This window comes from Brienomyrus brachyistius, chromosome 9 (genome assembly GCF_023856365.1).
Source record: "Brienomyrus brachyistius isolate T26 chromosome 9, BBRACH_0.4, whole genome shotgun sequence".
Classification (NCBI taxonomy): Eukaryota; Metazoa; Chordata; class Actinopteri; order Osteoglossiformes; family Mormyridae; genus Brienomyrus; species Brienomyrus brachyistius.
The window spans coordinates 30016045-30036337 of NC_064541.1; the positions used below are offsets into that span (position 1 = coordinate 30016045).

General features: G+C 45.4%; 2 long non-coding RNA genes across 8 annotated transcripts; one reads left to right on the forward strand and one right to left on the reverse strand.

Annotated features, from left to right (window-relative positions):
- Positions 1 to 1350: 1350 nt before the first annotated feature.
- On the reverse strand, positions 1351 to 2519 carry LOC125748823 (uncharacterized). The gene is made up of 3 exons (XR_007399693.1): positions 2174 to 2519; positions 1892 to 2062; positions 1351 to 1634 (listed from the first exon to the last, which is right to left on the reverse strand). It is a non-coding gene; the product is annotated as an uncharacterized LOC125748823 (long non-coding RNA).
- Positions 2520 to 5498: 2979 nt separating this feature from the next.
- Positions 5499 to 9043, forward strand: LOC125748821 (uncharacterized). 7 transcript variants are annotated; one of them, XR_007399684.1, is made up of 3 exons: positions 5499 to 5555; positions 6078 to 8538; positions 8779 to 9043. It is a non-coding gene; the product is annotated as an uncharacterized LOC125748821 (long non-coding RNA). The 7 variants fall into 7 exon arrangements; XR_007399685.1 differs by having other exon boundaries at positions 6078 to 8497; positions 8539 to 9043; XR_007399689.1 differs by having other exon boundaries at positions 6078 to 8458.
- The last annotated feature ends 11250 nt before the right edge of the window (positions 9044 to 20293 follow it).

A 20293-nucleotide genomic window follows, 5' to 3' on the forward strand; every position in this document is an offset into this window, starting at 1 on the left:
GGTGTACGAGTATAGTGATCTTAGACGTCTACTCTTACACCCATATTTAATTAGACTTTCAATATATATAGATATTTAATTTTTGATTTTTTTTTATCGGACTGCATTTTTACCCTCACACGTCAATTGATATGTATAATGGTTAATTAATGATAAACATTATTAGTAATAGTGGGCTAGCAGTCAATGCCAACGGCAGGTAATAAAGCAATAAAGTGATTATGAGAATAGACTCGAAATCAGAAGTGTTCGGATTAAAATAGTAGAACAGGAAAGCTGTTGTAATGTTGAAAGTGGTAGGCGTATTAAATACGTTCGACAAAAGTAATTAAATTGCGCGAACGTTCGGCAAAATATTTACAGAAAATGCTACATTTTAAAATTAAAAGACACTGACCTAAAAGTCAAACAAAACTAATCCAAAAAAGAGTCCGAGTATTTATAATATTCCTTGCAGTACTACCTACAATCGTGCTTCCAGCATTGCAGGAATTTAAACGCTGTTCAATTAAATGTCCGGACCATTAGAGGTAAGTGCTCTGCGGTGCATCGCAGTAGTAGTGGCCGGGATTACGCTCTCTGGCCTCGGCTGCCGAGACCCCGCCATGTCATGCGCTTATATAAATTGCACAACATATATTTTAAAAAATAATATATATATAAGCATTTATGTTTTACATATATAATTCTACGAAAAACATATTTTATTACCTGTATTTTTAATGATTTGAACATATTTTAACAATGTTTTCAAAAACCTGAAACTGTAAATCGTTCATATTTTTTCCTTTATTTAAAAACTTTGAACTATGTTTTAAATTTACCTGCATTATTATTATTTGTTATTATTATTATTATTGTTACATTGTACATTTACATGAATATATTCAAATATGTGTCACTAAACCTTTTAGATTTTATGACATTTATTCAGAAGCTGTTCTAAGATACTATGTCTTTAAATGTTTTAGAGGTTTGTATCCTTTCGCAATTCCTTATCCTGAAGATCTAGGAGCGCTTACATCACCTTAGTTGAAACGATTCCCCGATCGCTCGCGTGTGCACGTATTTGTTTGGTATATCTGTCTGCATGCGCGTGCGCTTGCGTGGGAGAGAGTGAGATAAAGGAGGGAAAAGGGACAAAGATCTGTGAAATGCTTCACGGAAACACGCTGGTGGGGCAAGACAGTCTCACAATTCAAAAAGGAAGTTCGAAATGGATTTTAATATGTCCTCCCAGGTGGAACATCAGAGAGGCTGGGGCCAGTATCACCAGTCTTGGGGGGGGGGGGTGTCTGGCTGTAGCGTCATAATGAGAAGAGGAGAGGCTAGTAAACAAAATCCCCCAAAATCAATATTTAGCAACAAAATATATAGCAACAAAACCAATGCCATGCTGTCCTGAAGTAGAAGGGCAGCGAGGCAAAAGCACGCACCGTGCTGCAGAGCCATGAGCCCCTCCCAGGGGGCAGTGTGGAGGGGGGCACCTGAAGAGACAACTGCATCAGACGGTGAATGGCGGGAGAGCTTCACCCGACTCGGGGTGTCCTTCTGTCAGCGTGAGCTACGCTTCAGCACACGTGGAAGTCCTGGTCACAATCCCCGACGCGGATGTTCGATTGGAGATCGGCCTCCTATGGAAGAGCAGCATAATGACACCGTGTTTAATGTTGTCTCATTTTGCCTCGACTTGCTGGAAGCTTTTAATTACTAAAGAGTATTGAGAGTACATGCACTAATGGGAAGCCTTCATACTCGGGGTCCTGCAGAAGGCACTTATCATAAAAGAGGACTAATCAATACTCAATTCACAAAGCATAGGGAGAAGAAGCCTTTCGTAGGGCCTAATCACAACACTGACAGGACTTAAAAGGCGACATTAGGCACCCACATCATGCTATCAAAGTGGAGCGTGGAGGTGATAATTTAGTGTCAGGGACCTTCCCACGTTGCAGCGAGTCTCCTCTGTTCCCGGGCGGCTTGGCGCGGAAGGGCTGCCCTCCGGAAAGCTCATATCTGTCCGCTCCGTGGCTGTGTCAGTCTTCGGGTGGCTCTGCGAGATCTGCAGCAATCGAGAAAACGTTTAATGGAGCCATGGCGGCGATGGGGGTAGATAGTAGTATATGTGTGTGTGTGTGTATGTGTGTGTGCGGGGGGGGGGGGTTAAACTCACCGCTGGAGGCCAGTGCCCTGTATGGTTCGGAAGCACCTTTCTGTGTGTGACAGATTCACACCTGGAACTCCAGGTAATGTGACTCACTGCCCCGTCGCATGTCGTTCCAAAGCGAAAACTGTGAAACCTGAAGAGTGTACTCCTTGCAGAGTCTCTGGTTTCTGAACTACCTTGGTGATTTTCCTGATGTTCTTTATGTAAATAAGTATAGGAAGTAGCCTCACCTGGTATTTTAGGTGTTAATTAGTTGCTAATTGAAGCATTACGCTACTCTGACTACTCTGACCCTGTGGAATTATAAATATACTATTTATTATTTTACTATATACTATTTACACACATGTATTCAAACACATTTCTCAGTAAATATCTTAATGGCTGCACTGTTTAATATAGTTTATATATTATATGTCATATATAGTTCTCTCCTTCACGCTGATAATAAATGACAGAGGAACTTGGTAGACATTAACAATTCTTTTTTCATTAAGTTTGTTGATCAAAAACCAAGCATAATGTATTATTGATTTCACAGATCTACTTCTGTCTCGATACAATGATTACTGATTAATCAACAACAATAATAATAATAATGATTATTATTATTAATAATAATAATAATATGACATTTGCAAGGGAGTAAATCCTTACCAATAAGAGACAATCACTGGGAGGTCTGCAGACAGACCTGTCACATCACGCTTCCACCGGTCGACACGATGTGACGTTAAAATGAAAGCGGACCCCGAGCAGCGCGCCCTTAGGGCCGTAAGCCGAGGCTATCATAGTGGAGCGGCGACTGCCGAGGGCTCGGAGGTCAAAGTGAGAAGCCGCACAAAGCGGGACGGCACCACCGACAACACCAGGCTCTGATCTGCCTCTCTGGATGCGTTTGATCGTCTCTGTTTGCCATCGCTTCCATTTTCACTGTCTGCGATTGTCTTTATTATAATCATAAAATTACATAAAACTAAAACACGCCTTTAAGTTATTTTAAAAGCACAATTTGCGTCTTAAGTAGTATAAAAGTCAGTTATTTTGTGATTTTCTTAAAACGGATATAAGGAATCGTGAGTGTCCGTTTATTGCAAAGGCGAAATAAAATAGCGATCCATCCATCTTATAACCGGTCATCCAAGTCATACTTGTGGGGATTAACAAAACATTTCGATATAAAATGCTAAACACACAAAAAAAAATCACGAACAATCTTCATAATCAATCATATTTAACTCGCCGCGAACGTATTAATTTAATAAGTAAGGCAAATGAACCTGCTTGGAAGTCTTCTCGAGGCGTTTTATTTCGCCGTTTTTTTTTGGTCTAATTTCCATCAATTATCGCTATGGTCCTGTGGAGTCCAAATAAACAAATTAAACGTGATTTATATAGCGCCTACTCGCAAATGTAAGCGCAAACGGGGCCAAAGTTAACGTCTCCCTGTAAAAGAGCGTCGCCTCTGACCTGTCAGCGTGTTCCTTGACCACCTATAAAAATCTCAGTGTGTTCAGCATGACCTCCCGTGGCCGGGGGCCAGGGGCCGCACGACAGGGGAAGGGAAGTCTTACCATATTGTTGTCAGAGCGGATAATCAGCAGAGCACATGAAAGGGAAGCATTCCAGGTTTTACGGGCCAAGCCGGCTGCAGCAGCCTTCGCTGACGGCTGAGTTCACGTACCCCCGCCACAAGGATTAATAACTGCGTCTCATTAGCGGATCCCTGGACACAAGACCCCTGGCGGGAGGGGCACTGGGAACTGAAACAACTGCGGCGGCCTCTCGCCTTCGCAGGGATCCGAGACGTGGCATCTTTACCTCCAGGAGTCACGTGCACATTATTATTATTATTATTATTATTATTATTATTATTATTATTGTTATTATTATTATTATTATTATTATTATTATTATCACCGAACAAAAATTTTCAGGGCTGCGCGTTGCCTTTGCACGTCCAGCGTTGCGGATTTCCTCCTGCAGTGTCGCTGTAGAAAACAAAAATATATATATTAAAAATAACGCAGTAAATCACCCCGGAGCTCGCAGGTCAGTGACTTGGCGAACGTGAAGGTTAACCCGGGCGGTTGCGGCCAGGTAGAGGCGGCAGGGAGGCGCCGCTTTCCAGGAGCTCTATTTGGCCGCGGATGCCCGGAAAACGTCGATGAACTGAGAAAGCGCGCTTTGAGCCCGATGCTAGTCAGCGTCTGACACAGAGAAGACACACAGATATGCAAAAATACACAGCCAGACACACCGCTCTGACCTTGCACAGCACAAACGTGGGAAATAAAGTTCGATGCGTTTCTTTTAAATTATTACAATGTTAATAAAATGCGTTCATAATTATGCTTTATTTTAGGCCTATTCATTAACTCATCTTCGTCATTTTCTTTGAGGTTTTTGTTATTTTACATTTCTTAGGTGCCTCATTTAAATTACAGAAACCCATTACCAACGATCATTGTTCTGTCAACCTTGTTTTTAGCGATAGATGTCGTTGTAAATTGCAAAGGGGCAAGAACTTTCGATGGTCGTTACAGCCCATTCAAGGTATGGCAGCAGCCATCTCGGATGAAGCGGCATAACACGCAGACGTACCGCTTCACCGACGTAGGCTCATCGCCTTCAGATAACTGCAGAAATGATCTTAAAAGCATCCTTTTCTAACTGCAGGCAGGGGGCCGGGGGTTTCTCTTGGAGCCCGCGATAAGTCCTCGCGGATCATTAGAGAATTAACACAGCAAACATGCAAAGCACAGCCCTTCGCAAATTTACCTTGTATGAATTTCTAGGATTTTAATCCCAAACTGATAAGCATAACCCCGTTTAACTTATTGGCATCTATATAACAGGCCGAATTCATAAACTACACAATATTTTCCCTTCAAGTATTGTAATCATGTTAATTATTATGGATAACCTCATAAATGGAAATAATAGTAATCAGCAAACTGAAACGTAAAAAATATAAACTGTACGTCAATTCATATAGAACAATTATTTTTGTCGATAATCATAGAAGCAATAATATTAATAATGAATTTCTTAACTTATCCACCACAGAATTGCAAAAGCAACAACAACAACAATAATAATAATAATAATAATAATAATAATAATAATAATAATAATAATAATAATAGCCATCTATCAACAGTTTGTCCAGTACTGCATCACAGCGAGTATATAATAATAATAATAATAATAATAATAATAATGTTGGAATGCTGTTCACTTTTGTTAATAACCAATCTTCATTAGTTCTCTGTAGTTGGGCTCCCTCAGGAGCCTGATCTAGGATCAGTAACTTGACTCCTGTGTTCTTCTTCTACCCTCTGTCCTCACCACACTTATGAGACCTCCGGCCTCATACCTTCAAAAGGTACGTTTCCATGTTCCTGCTCGCCGCTTGGAGAGTGAGAGGTCACCCCTGGCCCCTTACAACTGCATGGGTTTCCCAGATACTGAGACTCTGTGGAGGAGACACACACTCATTGATCAGAATATAAAGCTGTCAGAGACCTTAGTAAAACTGAAATCAGAATGAAAATGCTTTTAAATATCTGATTTAAGGTGGTGCTGAGGCACCACACAAGCAGGTGAAATGCTGTCAGCTCAATTCTAGGGGATCTGTTGCTGATAATCTGTTGTCTTTTGGGTAATATCCAAATGTCAGTGTGTAATATTTGTGTTTAAAAGCAAATGAATGAAAACTACACACTGAAAGATAAATGAATAATACACACATTGTGTGTTGTTTTTTTTTAGAAACTCTGGGTTCGATTTATATTGTAATTAAAAAATTTGTGCTGAACATGAGTGGTATCAAATGCGACGGCTAATTGTTATGGTCCGCAAATGGTTAATTAGGTAATATAATGATATGATTCCATCTGGGTTTCAGATCAGGGATCCAGTCCGATGATCTGCGTTCTGACTCAGGCCTCATTCGCCTTCAGCGCAACGCGGCAATTGTGCGTCTGCAGGGTGCAAGAGGAGCATAAACGTGCGGTGTGCTTGCTGACTAACTACAACGTCTGTAGCCCCCCAGCCACACTTGCCACAAGCCCCCAGCACAGCACGACATGGTGGGGTAGTCGAGGGGGGTGGAGGGCGTGGGGTGTGGCTGAGATTGGTCGAGGGTGGGCTTCTATCGCGGTGGAAAACCTGACTCACAAACTGCAATAAGGGTCCTCTTACATTGTTGTGTTTTTGTATTTTGTTGGACTGGGAACACAAACAGATTTGCACCAAAGCCCTCCCCCCACTCCTTCCACAATGTGGTTAAGCCAGTGAATCAGACGTGTGAATGTAGAGTTTTAACACTTCTGACTGCTGGCATGGGAGCTTCTGATGAAGCACGGGGGATGTCTCCAACCGAGGACAGGCGCTTGTCGGGGGGAGGAGGCCTTAATTAAATATAAATGTTTGATGGCTGGGGACTGGCCTCACAGTGAGCCCCTCCAGTACACGTTGTGGGTCCAGGCCCTCTGTGTGTACTCTTTGCTGAGGGTGTCCCCCCGGGGACCTGCAAAAGAGCAAACCCATCTCCGGCATGGAGGATTTCCCAGAATGCTGTTCACCACCAGCCCATATGGTTGTTCTCAAATGAGACAAAGACCGGAATAAACAAACTGATAATAAACTCTAACAGCAAACAGGTACATCTCACGGGACTGTGATTCCGTTTGATGTGAGACTTTGACACTTTGAAGCAGATTTTTTTTTTTTTTTTAACATTTATAAAAAACTTTTCTTCAGGCAGTATGTAATCAGTATTTAGATGTCATTATGTCAGCATGTGGTGCTTTGTGTGTGTAGGAAAGAGACAGATGACATGACGAGAGGTATTCTTCTATGTGCACAGGGGGCATCGAAAGGCAGCAAAGGAAGATTCCTGAAACTCCTTAGTCTGTATAAATCGTCAGTATAAAATTTGTCCCAGCTAAAAACTGAAGAGACCGCCCAGTCAAACTAATACACATAAAGGGGCCTAATCTAAAGGTTACTTGGGAGGCCCTCCTGCTAAGAACACTGATGATTGTCACACATTACAGGTACTTCAAGAGAACAGAGCAACTGGCAACACTGCCTATAGCTGGAACTGGCCCTACCCAGGGAAACTCATACAGGTCAGAGGGAAACATACAGTCACACTGATACTCATACAGGTCAGAGGGAAACATACAGTCACACTGATACTCATACAGGTCAGAGGGAAATACACAGTCACACTGATACTCATACAGGTCAGAGGGAAACATACAGTCACACTGATACTCATACAGGTCATAAGAAAACACACAGTCAGGCTCTGATAGTCATGCAGGTCAGAGGGAAACACACAGTCACACTGATACTCATACAGGTCAGAGGGAAACACACAGTCAGACACTGATACTCATACAGGTCAGAGGAAAACACACAGTCACACTGATACTCATACAGGTCAGAGGGAAACACACAGTCACACTGATATTCATACAGGTCAGAGGAAAACACACAGTCACACTGATACTCATATAGGTCAGAGGAAAATACACAGTCAGACACTGATACTCATACAGGTCAGAGGGAAACACACAGTCAGACACTGATACTCATACAGGTCAGAGGAAAACACACAGTCAGACACTGATACTCATACAGGTCAGATGGAAACACACAGTCAGACACTGATACTCATACAGGTCAGAGGGAAACACTCAGTCAGACACTGATACTCATACAGGTCAGAGGGAAACACTCAGTCAGACACTGATACTCATACAGGTCAGAGGGAAACACACAGACACTGATACTCATACAGGTCAGAGGGAAACACTCAGTCAGACACTGATACTCATACAGGTCAGAGGGAAACACACAGTCAGACACTGATACTCATACATGTCAGAGGGAAACACACAGTCAGACACTGACATACAGGTCAGAGGAAAACACACAGTCACACTGATACTCATACAGGTCAGAGGGAAACACACAGTCAGACACTGATACTCATACAGGTCAGAGGAAAACACACAGTCACACTGATACTCATACAGGTCAGAGGGAAACACACAGTCACACTGATACTCATACAAGTCAGAGGGAAACACACAGTCACATAGATACTCATACAGGTCATAAGAAAACACACAGTCAGGCTCTGATAGTCATACAGGTCAGAGGGAAACACACAGTCAGACACTGATACTCATACAGGTTAGAGGGAAACAGTCAGACACTGATACTCATACAGGTCAGAGGGAAACACACAGTCAGACACTGATACTCATACAGGTCAGAGGAAAACACACAGTCACACTGATACTCATACAGGTCAGAGGGAAACACACAGTCAGACACTGATACTCATACAGGTCAGAGGAAAACACACAGTCACACTGATACTCATACAGGTCAGAGGAAAACACACAGTCACACTGATACTCATACAAGTCAGAGGGAAACACGCAGTCACACAGATACTCATACAGGTCATAAGAAAACACACAGTCAGGCTCTGATAGTCATACAGGTCAGAGGGAAACACACAGTCAGACACTGATACTCATACAGGTTAGAGGGAAACACTCAGTCAGACACTGATACTCATACAGGTCAGAGGGAAACACACAGTTAGACACTGATACTCATACAGGTATCACAACCTAAGGTATTTTGTACTCAATTCGGGAAATTGGCTGTAGTATATTACAGGGCTGGATGACATGCGATATTAATACCAACATCACATGTTATGCACATGCAATTTTTACTACTCATATTAAAATCAAGTTTTACTTACTTTTTTTGTATGGACATCATAGCAAAGGGAGTTTAAGTTTTGCTAAAACATTATTACTCTGACATAGAAAAAACCTAGCTAGCTCTGCAATTTTAAATATTTTTCTTTTATATAATATCTAATATACACTCAGTGACAAAAAAGAAGTTAAGCACCCAGAAGTAATGGTCCGATTTGGGTGTAACTGGGTACATGTGCAGACCGGTGATGGGTATGCATTAAGCCCTCGCGCTTCTTGATTCGGGAATTCACAGATCCGCAAAAATTTCATTGCAACCGAACTAATTTGCATCCGCGATTTTTTCGTACATCTGCGAAATCCTTGAAAAACCCTACGGAAGTGTTTATGCTTAATTTTCGTAGTAATTTAGAAGTGTAAAATTAGTAAGAAAAATTTAGTTAGTAAAGAGTTGGTATGTCTAGTCGCCAGACACAGAGGGTTCCTCGTAGACGCATTAGACAGCATTACTATCACCTGATGGAGTTTATAGGCGTCGCATTGTGGGTTTGCATGCGGTCGGGTGGCCGTATTGTGCAACTGCCCGGCATGTGGGGCATGCAGATGTCACAGTCACTCGATGTTGGAACCAATGGGCACGTGAGGGCACCAACACACGAGGTGAAGGTTCCGGTCGCCCAAGACGGACCACACCAAGGGAGGAACATCATATTGTGTGGCAAACATTACAGAACCGCATGACATCTGCGCCTGCCATCTGGACTCAGGTAATGGACTCTCTACATCACCCCATGTCATCCCGCGCCACGTCTCAACGACTGGCATCAGTCACCGTTGGCTGCCGCAGCCGAGAGGCGTGGACTGATGACGAGTGGCGTCGTACCATGTTCAGTGATGAATCTTGGTTCTGCATAACCATGGATGGCCATCGCGTGAATGTATGGCAGCACTGAGGGGACAGTACCAATCCTGCCAATGTTGTGGAGAGTCACATCGGCGTTACTCCTGGCTTCATGGTGTGGGGAGCCATAGGGTATGATGTCATGGTGTGGGGAGGCATAGGGTATGATGTCATGGAGTGGGAGCCATAGGGTATGACATCATGGTGTGGTCATCTCTGATAGTAATTCTGGGGACCCTGACAGCACAGTGCTGCATCCTGCGTCTGTATGTCTTACCGCTCCTGAGACTTTCAACACACGTGTGTCTATACACTGCCTGCGTCATGTTGAGGTCCTCCCATGGCCAGCCAAGTCCCCCGATCTTTCCCCAATCTAACATGTGAGGGATCGGCTCAGACCTCAACTCAGACCCAGTGCCAATCTGCAGGATATCGAGGGCCCGTTACAACAGCTGTTGGCCGACTTGCCGCAGGAGAGGATACAATGGCTGTACGACTCCCTTCTGCACATGTGTCCAGGCCCGGGGGGGCCACACCCTACTGACATGGGACCAGCAGTGTGCCCATACTGACAACTCTGGTGTCCGTTCGATCTGATATTATAATCATTGCGATTCAGTCACATGACCTTTCACCACGTGTAGATTAATTTAACTTCCACCACTACATCTGGGTGCTTATCTTTTTTTATTACCGAGTGTAAGTTTAAAAATCAGTTAAAATTTCACCTACGCTGCATTTACATGAGCACCCCTTGCTATCTAAATCAGTGTTCGGGAGGCTATCAGTTGTCAGTCGTTCAGCCTAGTGTACGTAACCTTGGGGTGGTTTTAGATCAGTCTTTATATTTTGATGCTCATATTAAATCACTTGCACGATCTTGATTGTTTCATTTAAGACAAATCTCTAAGCTCCACATGATAGTGTATAGAGCTGCGCTTGAAATGCTTATTCATGCCTTCATCCCGTCTCGTTTGGGCCACTGTAATTATTTATTTTCAGGACTGAATAAAACTTCTGTCTCCCGTCTCCAAGCTGTTCAAAATGCAGCGGCTGGGTTTCTAACACATTCTAGTAGGAGGGCACACTTTACACTTTTATTGTCATCTTTGCACTGGCATCCTGATGATTTTAAAATAAGGTTTGAGATCGTCGTGATTATCTATAGGGCTGTGAATAGTCAAGCCCCGAAGTATTTAATGGATCTCCTTAACAATTATGAAACCGCTTGAGTGCTCAACCGTGCCTTCCAGTCTGTTGCCCCGAGGTTTTGGAATGATCTTCATCTTTCGATACGTACAGCTGATTCAGTTGAGTCTCTTAAACGTAGTCTTGAAACAGTTTTATTTAAACAGTGGTTAATTTAAAGCTTTGTTAGATTTTCTTACTTTATTTTTATTATATATTTTATTCTTTGTGTACTGTATGGTTGACTGTTTTGGACTTTGTATAACGCGTTGTGACTTTTGTCTGTGTAAAACATTTTATAGAAAAGGTTTTACTTACTTTCTTTCTTGCCTACTTACTCTTAGACATGTTTGTGAAAAATTTGTGAACCCCATTTTGCTTTATAAATACCCCAATATTTATTACAACAAAATCACATCGCCAGGACAGTACATTATATGCTATATTCTATATTAAACTAAATACTTTAAACAGATCTTTTTGATGTATCTGTTCTCCTGACCTGTATGAGTATCAGTGCCTGACTGTTTCCATCTGACCTGTATGCGTTTCTGTGCCCGACTGTCTGTTTTCCTGGGCAGGTCTGGCTCCAGCTATAGACAGAATTAGTAGTTTCCATGTGTCCTCAAGTGAAGGAAGCGAAACACTCATCAATGTTCCTGGTAGAGGGGCCTTTACAGTTTACAGGCAGTGTCACCCTGCATCAGTACAGAACTGAGAGAGGGATCCCGTTGAATGTCTTAGGTGGACCCCCAGCATAAGATCCCAACTATTTGTGTGAAACCCAGCTATGTGACACCCCTCAAAGGGATGAAAGCAGTTTTGCATATTCATACACCTATGAGTGGCCATGGAACCAGGGGGGAGTGGCTGACCTTGAGATGTAGTCACAAGGTCTCTGGCAGGGGAGTTGGAGTATGGAATGGGGACTTTGGGGACAGTAATGGAGGCGGGATCGACAACACAATCGTGCAAATGAAGACAAAGGATTGCAGACTAATGTGGGAAAAGGCTGTACGAGGTAGAGGATCAGGCATTAGGACATGAGGGCATTAGGGCAGCGTGCTGGCATGAGCGGACCTCGGTTTTACAGGTCTTTGTCTTATAGGATTGCAGAGTGAAGGTTGGTGACTGATTCAAGGATTCGAGGATCTTTTTATGCGTCACATGAAAGGTACACAGTCAGACTGTAACTTGAAGTGAAATGCAAGATACTCAATTCTACCACAATAAAACAGGAATGTAATACAATAAAATAGTAATATAATACAATAAAAATGGGGGGAAAATGGTAAATAAGGGCCAGAAAGTGATCCAGATACACTATATTTCCAAAATTATTAAGACACCTGGCTTTACACACACACATGAACTTTAATGACATCCCATTCTTCATACATAGGCTTTAATATGGAGTTGGCCCACCCTTTGCAGCTATAACAGCTTCAGCTCTTCTGGGAAGGTTGTCCACCAGGTTTAGGAGTGTGTTTATGCGTTTGACCATTCTTCCAGGAGAGCATTTGTCAGGTCAGGCACTGATGTTGAATGACAAGGCCTGGCTTGCAGTCTCTGCTCTAATTCATCCCAAAGGTTTGCTATCAGGTTGAGGTCAGGGTTTTGTGCAGGCCAGTCAAGTTCCTCCACACCAGACTCGCTGATCTCTGTCCTTATGGACCTTGCTTTGTGCACTGGTGCACAGTCATGTTGGAACAGGAAGAGCCCATCCCCAAACTGTTCCCACAAAGCTGGGAGCATGAAATTGTCCAAAATGGCTTTGAATGCTGCAGCATTAATGGTTCCTTTAACTGGAACTAAGGGGCCAAACCCAGCCCCTGAAAAACAACCCCACACCATAATCCCCCCTCCACCAAACTTTACACTTGGCACAATGCAGTCAGGCAAGTACAGTTCTCCTGGCAACTGCCAAACCCAGACTCATCCATCAGATTGCCAGACAGAGAAGCGTGATTCGTCACTCCAGAGAATTCATCTCCACTGCCCTAGAGTCCAGTGGCGATGTGCTTTACACTACTGCATCTGACACTTTGCATTGCACTTGGTGATGTAAGGCTTGGATGCAGCTGCTCGGCCATGGAAACCCATTCCATGAAGTTCTCTATGCACAGTTCTTGAGGTAATCTGAAGGCCACACGAAGTTTGGAGGTCTGTAGCTATTGACAGTTGGTTGCTGTTGATCCCAATTGCTTCCTCTTTCTTATAATACCACTAACAGTTGACCGCGGAATAATTAGTAGCGAGTAAAATTCAGGAATGGACTTATTGCATCCTATCACAGTACCACGCTTAAATTCACTGAGCCCCTGAGAGTGACCCATTCTTTCGTAAATATTTGCAGAAGCAGTCTGCATGCCTAGGTTCTTGATTTTATACACCTGTGGCTATGGAAGATTGGAACACCCCAATTCAATGATTTGGAGGGGTGTCCTAATTATTTTGGCAGTATAGTGTAAAAGAAAGAAAACGAAATGGAAGAACCAGAGGAAGAAAATGTCCAGTATAGCTGAATGAAATGCATGATGCAAGTGAGTGAGAACTAAATTATAACTGCTGTTACGGTAGTGATGTGATGAGGTTGTCACAAGACCTCTCCACCCCAAATCATAGAAGCACGTGTAGAGGGAGTGTTTGTGGTACTTATTTACACATAGACAGGTGAGATATCTAACACTAAATATAACTATATGTACTTCTACAACACGTTTCAGCAGTTTTGACTACTCGTCTGCTTGTATGTGCATGCAGTATACAAGCGGATATGTGTGAGCCAGTCATCACACCCTGTGTCTGCGTGTGCGTGCAGTGTGTGTGCATGCATGTGATCCAGCCTGCTCACCTCGGGTCTGCGCTGTGCATGCAGTGTGTGTGTGTGTATGTGTGAGCCGGCTTTCTCGCCCTGTGTCTGCGTGTGCATGCAGTGCGTGTGTGTGTGCATGCATGCGAGCCCGCTGGCTCATCCTGCAAGTGTGTGTGTGCACGCGTGTGAGCCTGCCTGCTCACCCTGTGTGGGAGGTGCTCTACCTGCACCTCTCCACTGCTTAGCCGAGTGAGAGAGTGGGTGGCAAGGATGGGGGATTTGTGATGGAGAGGGTGAGAGTCATCAGATGACAGGTTTTTGTTTTTATTCAGAGAAAAGCTGCAGTGAGCCTCAGCCCCCCACATTTAAAAATTTCCCTCTGTCTACCCTCCATATCTCTCTGATGATGTCAAGTCTTCATCTTACACCCTTGATTCAAATAAATATCTAGCTATTAAATCGATGCAAATTTCATGAAATTCTCCTAGAGAACAGCCTCAGTTTGGGGACAGCACAGGCTGCAGTTCCCAGAAACCTCTGCTTTAATTTCTCATCTGTTTTTCTTTTGTTTGTTTTTATTTTTGCCAGGTCAGGAGGGTCGGAGGAATGAACGGGGGCTTGTATTTTTTTAGCAGCCTGGTGGATGTAAATTTCCACGCCGGCGTATTTGTGGGATGCCGCGTAGCACGGCCCCTCAGCATGAAGGTGGAAACACTCGCCTTTGGCTCACCACCCGGCTGCAGAGGTCACACCTGGTCGCTTGGACGGGGCTGCACAGACGCCCGTTAGGAGACTATAAACAGGAAATGGAGACAGAGGAGGGGCGCCGTGAGTGGCTGCTGGGGGGGGGGGGGGGGGGGTTGGCTTTTGCAGGTCTGGCATGCTTTGCCTGCTTCGGTTTAACTTTGTAAGTGATAATCAGGATTAGGAAGCAGCCATGAAGGTGTCCGTGCTGATAACCACAGCCTCGGGGCTCAGGGCACTCTGCAGCCATCTTCAAGTATTCGGCCATGTTGTCTCTTTGGCTATTTGCTCCCCATCTCAGGAACGACACAGCCTGCAAAAGTGCTGGCAGGAATGGCTGGGATCTCTATTCGGGGTGGGGGTGGGGTGGGGGGTGTGTGTTTGGGGGGCTGGCCCCGCGGTGTGACGAGAAGCAGCAGTGCGCCCGCGCTGGCTTGTTGACACGTATAAAGGCTCTCACGCGGTGCTCTGCTGTCCCGCTCGAGGACTGCTCCACCGGCTCGGCCCCCCACCACTACAGCCCCCCCCCCGTCTGCCCGCTTCCATCCTGGCCAGCACCAGAAGGTCAGGCCTCTGCCAGGCCCGGTCGCCGCCTGCCCCGGTGATGTCATAATGGCAGGGGCCTGCAGTGCTCCCCTGATTGGTGCATCCTCACCCACCTGACTCTGTGAGGGCTGCCAGCGGGCCGCATCATCGCCCCGGTGCCCAAAGAGCATGCTCAGAGACACAGGGAGCGGGAACTAGCGCCAGCGCGCTCGCTCTCTCCCTCGCGCCCGCGCCGCGCTCTCGCGTGAGGATGGGCAGCCTGCGCGGGCAGCTCGGATGGGCCCTCTACGCCAGAAGGTCAAATCTTTTTGCGACCCCCTCCCCCGGTACCCCCCGCATCCGTGTTTATGGTTTGGTCCTGTCTCCTGTAAAGTGCAGCAGCAGGAGCGAACCATCACATTTGGTGCCCAGCGTGGGGGCGGTTGCTGAGCTGTCATGCTCCAGCTACCCTACAGAGCTTTTCTTCTGCCTTTCAGTGCAATTCCGACTATCCTCATTTGCATCCGCTAATTAGATCCTGTTAGCATAATTCATACACACGACACCCTTTTGAAGCTAATGAATAGATACATATACAGAGGGCCTGTAAAGGCCAGCTACAAACCTTGGGTTACGCGAAAGACAAGAAGACAAGGCGGAAAAACGTGGAAATGGCGCATTGGGGCTCCTGGCAGGTTCTTGATGAGCAGAGCAGCAAAGGGCAGCGGGACTGCTCACATCCCTCACGTCCAGCCATGTCGTGACCCTCCCTCCCCTCCCCCCCCCCCCCCCCTTCAGACAAGATGTAATTGGATTACCTTCCCTACCGAAATCTCCAAGACGGAAGTTATTTCAGAACACCTTTAAATCAACGGCGCGCTGGCGCTGAAGAGTTCCCGTTTCACAGGGTTATTTTTGGAGAAGCATATGTTGGACCTGAGAGGTTTCGCAGATTCAGATTAGCCAAATCTTCACTTCCTGCTAAAAGGCTTTATTAGCGTGATCAGGACCAGTGAAATGCGAGCCAGGAATCACCTGAATGGACTGGTTTTAATGGTGGAAACGAGTAAGGAGGCGAAATTCCACTAATTGGATATGTGTGTGGACGTCCGGATTGGTGCGATTGTTTGTGTAACGCGCGCCTGATAGTGTCCGTTTGTGGGTCTGATTCTGCGGGTCACCTCAATGAGTGGGTTTGCCTGTGTGTGCTCCTTTAAGATGTGTGGGTGTATGTGATTATGTAGATGAATTCATGTGTGTCTGTATGTGTGCTATTACATCTTGTGTCTGTATGTGTGTAAGGTCAAATGTGGCTGATCAGAGTGTCAAACTTCCACCCTCCGAATGTGGGACCCCCCCCCCACCCCTGGTGACTTGGAAGAACGGCGAGTCCTCGGCCCCCCGCGTGGACCCCAGACAGGATGTGATCTCAGTCAGTCTCCGCCATGGCCCTTGTTGTCCATTCACACCTCCCCCGAGCTGTCTGTATCTCTGGGCCGTGGCCCTCTGACTTTGCCTGCCTGTTTCCACTCCAAGGAACTTTCCAAAAAAGTTGTAAGTGAAGTGAGAACCCAAGCCAGCTTCACTGGACCTGTACACTTGCTATTAATGACGATACTCGCTGTGAAACTGCGGAAGATATTAAGCAATTTCCTCCGGGATGATAAAAATAATAAAAAACTTTTCGTTGACCTTTGCTGACCTTTCCGCCCGTACCTGACCCTTCTCCATCACCCCTGGAATCAGCCATCACTAGCAATCCTACTAAGCCAATTATGCGAGATGTCTCATTGCGTTCTTCATTAACCCTAACTATCATGTGTAACTTTAACTCCCACCTGCATTCTTTGGTTAATTAGGTTTGATTGAGCTGTTATTTAAGCAAATCCCTTACATACTATGTTAAAATTAAGTTACTTTAAACATAATGCTTCAATTTAAATTAGTCCTGTATTTTTCCAAATTATTTGAAATTGTTACTAGGGGTATTTGTAACATCTATAGTTTTGCACCTTCCGATCAGTAGTGCATCAATTCAGTTTATTTTAAATTAATCAATGATTACGTGTTTGTAAGCTTTAAAAAGTAGACTAAATGTCCGATTAAAAAATAAATGTACTAAGTATGTCCTGTTTTTGCTTGGTGTGCTGGCTCAGCGGGAATCTGCACCCTCACACCTCCGTAGTCGGGGGCTGAAGTGCCACTCTGTGTGTGTGTGTGTGTGTGTGTTCATGTTTTCGCTGTGTGCGCGTGGGTTTCCTCCAGGTTCTCTGGTTTTCTCTAGAAGTCCAAAAACATACAGCCAGACAAATAGGTGTCTCCATGTTGTCTACAATGTGTCACTGTGTGGGTGTATTGGTATGTGCCCTGTGATGGATTGGCATCCCATCCAGGGTGTCCCCTGCCTTGTGCCCTGTGATGGACTGGCATCCCATCCAGGGTGTCCCCTGCCTTGTGCCCTGTGATGGACTGGCATCCCATCCAGGGTGTCCCCTGCCTTGTGCCCTGTGATGGACTGGCATCCCATCCAGGGTGTCCCCTGCCTTGTGCCCTGTGATGGACTGGCATCCCATCCAGGGTGTCCCCTGCCTTGTGCCCTGTGACGGACTGGCATCCCATACAGGGTGTCCCCTGCCTTGTGCCCTGTGACGGACTGGCATCCCATCCAGGGTGTCCCCTGCCTTGTGCCCTGTGACGGACTGGCATCCCATCCAGGGTGTCCCCTGCCTTGTGCCCTGTGATGGACTGGCATCCCATCCAGGGTGTCCCCTGCCTTGTGCCCTGTGACGGACTGGCATCCCATACAGGGTGTCCCCTGCCTTGTGCCCTGTGATGGACTGGCATCCCATCTAGGGTGTCCCCTGCCTTGTGCCCTGTGACGGACTGGCATCCCATACAGGGTGTCCCCTGCCTTGTGCCCTGTGATGGATTGGCATCCCGTACAGGGTGTCCCCTGCCTTGTACCCTGTGACGGACTGGGATTCCATCCAGGGTGTCCCCTGCCTTGTGCCCTGTGACGGACTGGCATCCCATACAGGGTGTCCCCTGCCTTGTGCCCTGTGACGGACTGGCATCCCATACAGGGTGTCCCCCATCTCGTGCCCTGTGATGGACTAACTATGGATGGATGACTGTGTTTTCTGAACACAAACCATAAAATCAAGGGAATATATCGTATTAATACTCATCAATTCTGTCCTAATTAATTAGGAGGTCTGTTGGAACTGGGTTTGGTAAACACAGAACTGACACAAATAAAAACAGAAGCACATAAGCATAAACATTTATAAAAAATAAAGAAACCAAATATGGTCTTTTAAATTGTTGAATTCTTACTTTATGATTCTTGTGGCTCAGTAAGAATTCTGTGATCAAGATAAGGTAGGAATACAAAACATTACGGGGTAACAATGGGGAAGGTCAGAGGAAGGAGAGCAGTGTTCAGCACTTAAGCCCGTGCCGCTCACACTCCCAAGCTTGCTGCAGCCGTGGTGTTAAAGATGCAGAGGCAATGCCAGGCTCGGCGCAGAAGAGTGGCAGTGCAGAGCCCAAGGCTGAACTGAGTCCTATTTGCGACAGCAAGTACAGTAGAGTGGTCAGTGAAGATTGCAAAGTTTTGGAATGGGACACCTCTCAGCTGGCTGGATTGGGAAGCTGAGATGTTCTGCTTTTCACGGCTGGGCACCTGTGGGGCCCTTGGATTGGCCCTCCCCAATAGCTTGAGTTGTGGTTGGTGAGTCTGTCTTCAGGGACCCTGGCCCAGTACTCAGCTTCTCATGGACTGAGAAGTGTGTTCCTCTCTCTGGGAGAGGTGCCCCTGCTCACTATTTCCACGACGAGGATCCACCATGGCTTCACGTGCATTGCTGTGCTCTCAGTCTGCACGGTCACACCAAAGCCCCCTACAGCTCTTCACACAATTCTCTCCATGAAGCTTGTCAGATCCACTTCTCTGGAGGCTTCATCGAGGCGCTTCGATCTCAATGGTCTGAGCATAGGTCAGAGGTGACCCCACTGTGTATGGAGCTTCCGATTCTGGGTGATCTCTTAATGATCTGATATGCTAAGTGAATGAGTCGCAAATCAGGTGTTTTCCCACCGGAGCTCCAGAACCTAGTTCCTGGTTCCGAGTTCCTGGAGCCATCTTGACCAGGAACTTTTGTAGTTATTGGCCACTTTTGTGTGTCACTGTCAGACATCATAACAGGAACTGGGAACTTGTTAAATCAACGTGGACCATGCAAAAAGCTCATAGGTTAAACTTCATGCGTAATTTCATACAAAAGTACCCCGTCACCCCAAAATAATGGAGGTTGAACAAGTTGTCTTGTCATTTTTTTTTGTTAGTTATTGGGGGGATTGATTGCGCAGTCCAAAAATGGGACGTTGATTGAAATTGATACATTCCATGTAACTGAGATACAATATTATTTCATCTACTCAATTTTTGCTCCACTACTTCTATCTCTTCTCCCCACATTTTCACATAACTTCCAAGTTAGTGCTGGTTCCTGTGGGCAACCATTCAGCCAATTTATCGCTGTAAGACTCACCCCAGTAGTTTGCGGTAGAATGAAAAGTACTTACTGTAGTATGAAGTAGGGCCTAACAAATGGTTCCCGAACTGCCTCAGAGGAACTACAATTGGACTGAGTTTCTGTAGTGGAAACATGATGGAGTCCCAGGTGAGGTAGGGGCAAGACACTATAATGAGGTAGGTCTATAGTCCCCGGTCAGGTAGGCACTTTAGTCCCCAGAGTGGTAGGGACTCGAGTCCCCTGTGAGGTAAGGGCTAGAATCATCGGTGAGGTGTGGGCTATAGTCCCAGCTAAATAAGGTGGGTCTGTTTGTGTCATATTCACTCAGCTTCAGTAACCATCCCAATACAACTTAGCACAAACTGCAGGACACCAGTACTCTCTGAAACAGTAATTATTTCATTAGCATTAAAAATCAACAGATTAACGAATAATGAAAATTATCATTATGGTATTTTCAAAATTTCTTAATCTGCAAATATTCCACCTGGAATCATATCCTTGAGGACATTCTTATCCTTTCAAGTTAGGCTCACCAGCCACTTTGTCTGACAGAGGCAATATTAACTGGGCAAACTGGGACACATCAGTCTGTCAGCATCACGGACATCAAGAGAGGAAAGCGAAGGAATAACTAAAACAGTCCCTTCGGCTAAA